A 5,909-nucleotide genomic window follows, 5' to 3' on the forward strand; every position below is an offset into this window, starting at 1 on the left:
CCTCCAAGCTAAACGAGCCCAGTTCCCTCAACCTTTCTGCACAGGAGAGGTGCTCCAGCCCTCTGATCATCTTAGAGGCTCTCCTCTGGACCTGTTCCAAGAGCTCCACATCCTTCTTATGCTGGGGACCCCAGGCCTGCATGCAGTATTCCAGGTGGGGTCTCACAAGAGCAAAGAGGGACAATCACCTCCCTTTCCCTGCTGGCCACCCCTTTTTTAATGCAGCCCAGCCAAAATGCAACACCTTGCACTTGGCCTTGTTGAACCTCATTAGGTTTTCATGGGCCCACTTCTCCAGACTGTCCAGGTCCCTCTGGATGGCATCCCTTCCCTCTATTATACCAACTGCACAACTCAGCATGGTGTCATCTGCAAACTTACTGAGGGCACTCAATTCCATTGTCTATGTCACTGATAAAGATGTTGAAGAGCACTGGTACCAAGACCGACCCGTGAGGGACACCACTTGTGACCAGCCTCCACCCAGACATAGAACCGTTGACCACAACCCTTTGGCTGCGACCAGCCAACCAATTCTTTATCCACCTAACAGTTCATCCTTCAAATCCGTATCTCTCCAATTTAGAGAAAAGAATGTGGTGAGGGACCATATCAAAGGCTGTGCTCAAGTCCAGGTAGATATCGATCACCCTTCCTTTGTCCACCAATGCGGTCACTCCATCATAGAAGGCCACCAGATCGATTAAGCAACATCTGCCTCTGGTGAAGCCACGATGGCTGTCTCAGATGACCTACTTACCTCATACATGCCTTAAGATGTCTTCCAGAAGGATCTGCTCCATGATCTTGCCAGGCACAGAGGTGAGGTAGTTCCCCAGAACTTCCTTTCTCCCTTTCTTAAAAACGGGAGTAATGTTTCCCCTTTTCCAGTCACTGGAGACTTCACCTGACAGCCATGATTTTTCAAATATGACGGAGAGCAGCTTGACAACCACATCAGCCATCTTTCTGCATCCTGGGATGTGTACCATCTGGCCTCATGTACTTATACACATCTAATTTCATTAGGTGGTCCCAGACTTTTTCCACTGTGTCACAGTGGGACGGAATCTGGTCCTCTCGCCCTCTCCTCAAGGTTCAGGGTCCTGACAGACATAGGAAACTTGACCATCAGCGAAGACTGGGGCAAAGCACTTATTGAGTACCTCAGCTTTTTCCATGTCTGAGGAAGCCAGTTCTCCCGTTTCGTTTATCAGAGAGGGCACACTCTCCTTGGCCTGTCTCCTCCTGCCTATGTATCTGTAGAACCCCTTCTTGTTATTCTTCACATCCCTTGCCAAGCTCAACTCCATCTGTGCTTTGGCTTTCCTGATCTGCCCCTACACACCAGGATGACACCCCTGTATTTCTCCCAGGCTACACAACTGTGATTCCACTTCCTGTACATTTCTCTCTTTTCCCTCAGTTTAAGCTGCAGGTCCTTGCTTGGCCATTCCAGTCTCCTGCCTCCTCTGCTCAATTTCTTCTGCTGGGGGATGGAGAGCTCTTGTGCTCTCAGAAGGGTGTCCTTAAAGAGCTGCCAGCTTTGTTCCATTCCTATGCCCTTAAGGACAGTTTTCCAGAGGATCCCAGACAGTAATTCCTTGAGCAGATAGAATTTTGCTCTCCTGAAGTTCAGGGTTCTGACTCTACTTTTTGCTAGACCCATATTCCTTAAGATCACAAACTTCACCAGGGCATGGTCGCTACAGCCCAGGCAGCCTCCAATCTTAACCTCCTAATGCTCTCTTCTGCATTGGTGAGCGCCAAGTCCAGTAAAGCTTCACCTCAGGTAAGTCTGTCTATTACCTGGACCAGGAAGTTATCCTCAACAGACTCCAGGAATCTCCTGGATTGTCTGGAACCCACCGTGCCGCTACCCCAGCAAATATCCAGGTGGTTGAGACCCCCATCAGGACAACAGCTTGTGAGCACAACAGTTCTTGCAGCTGAAGCAAGAAGGCCTCATCAACAGACTCCCCCAATCAGGTGGCCTGTAGCAGACACCAACCACTAGATGTCCTTTACTGAACCAATCCTTAATTTTCACCCACAAGCAATCAAACTGGTCATGGCTGTTTCTCAGGCATAGCTCTTCACAATCTACCCACTTCCTAACATAGAGGGCAACTCCTCCTCCTCTCCTTCGTCATCTATCCCTTCTGAACTGTCTGTAGCCAGCCATGGGAATCATCCCCCCAGATTCCAGTGATAACAACTACATCATAGTTTCCTACTAGCACGGTGGCTTCCAGCTTCTGTTTGTTACCCATACTGCATGCATTAGTATAAATGCACCTCAGCTGGGCCACCTTTTGGGAAGGAGAAGCTCTAATACTCTCTTGACCATACTCAGGTGTTTCCACAGTAACGAACCTCTCACCAACCCTTGTGTCCTTCCTGCAAAATCTTATGCCATTCTCTTCCTTCACCAAGATATAAGACTGCAAGGTCTTGCTAGAATATTCCTCATCCGCAAAAACTGGCATGTTACATTCATGCTCCTTTCTAGTAACCCTGGTTTCACTCCCACTCCCCTTCATACCTAGTTTAAAGCTTTCTAAGTGAACCTTGCCAACTCCCGTCCTAAAACCCTTTTCTGCCAGTGGAATAAGCTATTCCTGTCTGTTGTCAGCAGGCCTGGTCTCATGTAAATCAAGGCAAGGTCAAAAAATCCAAATCCCCACTAGTGACACCAGGCTCAAAGCCAAGTATTATTCCGCTGGCTCATCATTTCCAGTCCATCATTATTTGCTATAACTGGAGGGATAGAGGAGAACATGACTTGTGCTCCTGAACCCTTGACCAGTCGCCCCAAGGCTCTGAAGTCCTTCTTCATAGTCCTTAGAGAAGTTCTTCCTATTTTATCACTGCCTGAAACAACAAAAGAGGATAATAATCCAAGGGCCATATAAGCGAACGAAGCTATAACCTTTTTACATCTTTAACCTGGGACCCCAGGAGGCAGCAGATCTCCCTGTGTAGCAGGTCTGGTCTGCATATCAGACCTTCTGCTCCCTTCAGCAGTAAGTCACCAATGACAATGACCCATCTTTTATTCTTTACTGAGAAGGTTTTAATGCAGTGGGTAGTCTGATTAGACTTTGGTACGTCCAAGTAGGAAGAATCATCACCCTCACCAGTGTCTAGTTGTCCTCACAGAGCAGTGTATCTGTTCTGCAGGGGCAGCTGGGGAGGCAGGGGAACCACTGGGCAGGTGCACCTGCTACACTTGTAACGCCAAGCAGGGACCTTTTGCTATTGCCTCCTGTCCCCCAGTTCATCACCATAATTGTTAAGGGGAGGAGAGGAGAGGGGGTTCACTGTAGCAGAAACTCTGTCTGCCTGCTGGTCCCTTCCTATTACCCGCTCACAAGGTGGTAGGTGGTGATGTGCTTCTTGCAGAACCTCTGCTGGCTGCCTAAGCCTCAAGGCTGCTAGGGACTGGCTCCACCAATCTATCTCCCTCTCACACTCCCTAATGATCCTCAGTCTCTCCACCTCTTCCTTCAGGTCAGCCACTAGGCCGAGTAAATCATTCACCTGGCTGCATCTGACACAGGTGTTTTCTGTCACCCTGTACTGCAAGGGTCAGGCTCTAGCACTCACTCCAGCCAGAGACCTGCACATTCGCATGTTTGCATAGGACCTCTGTCTGGGTCTCCACACTTTTCTTGGCAACAGTCTTCCTTGTACATTTGTGTGGAGTCTCTGTCTGGGTCTCCACACTTTTCTTGGCAATAGCCTTCTGCCAGGGTGCAGCCCTGGCAAACCAGCAGGCTCACTGTTACTCTCTACAGTAGCTTCCTCTCTTGAAATTATAAGTTGTAAGAGGCAGAGTTCCCAAAGGAGAGGAGAGAAAGGAAGGAGAGGATCCTCCACTTCAACTGCCTGCACTAAGTACCAAGGCAGGTCCGTTTGCAGTCTCCCTAGGGCCTGCTTTTATAAAGTCGGGGGGGCGGCTGCCTCGGTGAGTGACTGCAAAATGGCGGCGAAGCCCAATTTAAAAGGCTCGCAGCCACTGCTGCTGCTGCTGGTTCTTCTTGTGCCTCGTCAGCCTCTCTCATGATGGCTGCCAGGTCCTGACGGCTCCCTTGAGTGGCCTTGATTCCCTGCTCCACTGCACAACATACCTGCCCTGGAGCCGATCTTTTCCTCAAAGCCTAGTCTGTGTCTCTGTGGAATGTCATTTTCCACTGGCTTTCTGCATAACATTTTGTCATTTGTATGTTCCTCTGAGACTCCCTCCCCAAGAGGTTTAATACCAGAAGCTTTCCGCAGAGCACATGCAGCCCACAGTACTTCCCTACAGGGCTGTCACCATCTCTGTGGTCTTGTATTTACACCAACTGCATTATATCTGTACAGAGTGTGTATGGAAAGCTGTCATCCACCTTGCAAAGTTGAAAATGTCAAGTGCAAGTCAGTACAGATCACCTCCTTCTCATCCCACAAGTTTCAAAAAAAGGAGCTCCCACTGCCAGAACAACAGGACTTCCAGAAATTCCTTCTGAAGGTGCAACTGGATGCTTTCTGCAGTGGGCTACTCAGACACAACTCTAAGGCTCCAAACTGGCTGCAAGTCTGGTGTTGGTATATCTATACCAAAGAACACCTTCCCTGAAGATGCTTACTGCACATGACAGCTGTCCCTAGGAATAAAATCCCATGGACGTGCCTGGGTGGGCAAGGAGGTGTCAGGTCCAGTAAGAAGATGGAACAGAAGAACTGAGACAGAGCATAATGAAGAAAAAAAGTTCCCCTTACTGCAGTTTGATTTATGCCTGGTTCCTGCTGACACGTGGTGGAAATCCTGAATCCCTTCAGCTTCCCACAGCAGACTTGAGTAGCACATATGGGGGACCAATGCCAGAACAGCCCTGAATTCAGAACAGTACAAGGCACAGTTAGTTGGCAACTCACAGATGGGCACAAAGTCATTCCTTCCCCACTTTTCCTGTTAGAGAAGGAGTTGAATCTGGACTTCCTGTGGTGTCACTGGACAGCTCATGCTCATATCATTCAGGTGTGCCTATTGCAGGAAACAGCTAGGCTTCCGTAACAGAAGTACACAGTAAGTATAAAGGCCTGCGTCTAAGACCATTAAATTCAATTGAATAGAGTGCTCTAATATGTGCTAATGGAAAATAGTGCTGGAAGGTTTATGACTAACAGTTCTAATAGCTGATCTTTACTGATGTCTTTTTTGTTAGGATGTTGCCTCTTTCCAAAAACTAACTGCAGTTCTTCAATAGACATGGCAATGTAAGTTTACACCATTGCATTTGCATCTTTTTATCAAAATGGTATAATCAAAACAATAGCTTTTAAACCTTGCTGAGGTGTCAGAGTACCTCTGGCAGAAGCTGTGTTAACCACTGAGAAGAAAGGATCTAGAAGAAAAACCTGACTTGGACAATGTATACAGATGGGACTCCTAGGTCTTTCACGAGCTGGAAGGAAGTCTTCCCAGCTTACATTTTTGAGACCTAAGTGTCTGCTTGCTTCCTGCTATTCTGAGCACTCTGTTGTTCTCTAGTCTTGCTGCAGGCCCCATATTCAGATCTCTCTCTTCTCCCCATCATTCTGGAAGTTACTTCATCATGTTCTTATCCTGTTTAATTGCTGCCAGATAAGGTCAAGTCTTCTCTTCAGAGCACCTCACCTGATCTGCACTGAAGTGGGCAGGACAGAGCTTTCCCATTTGTTCCTTAGTCACAGCCATTTAACAAAATACCACTCCAAAGATTGCAGAGCTGAAGAGGACTAATAAAAACCTGTTGTTAATCTGAACATATCAGTTTTTTCATAGGCATCCCCAGATTTCATCAGTTGGTTTTTCATCACCTGTTGTTTGTTTCTTGTCATATTCTACGATTATTTTTAGACTCCAAAGTGGATGTCCTGCA

This window comes from Anas acuta, chromosome 18, assembly GCF_963932015.1.
Source record: "Anas acuta chromosome 18, bAnaAcu1.1, whole genome shotgun sequence".
Classification (NCBI taxonomy): domain Eukaryota; kingdom Metazoa; phylum Chordata; class Aves; order Anseriformes; family Anatidae; genus Anas; species Anas acuta.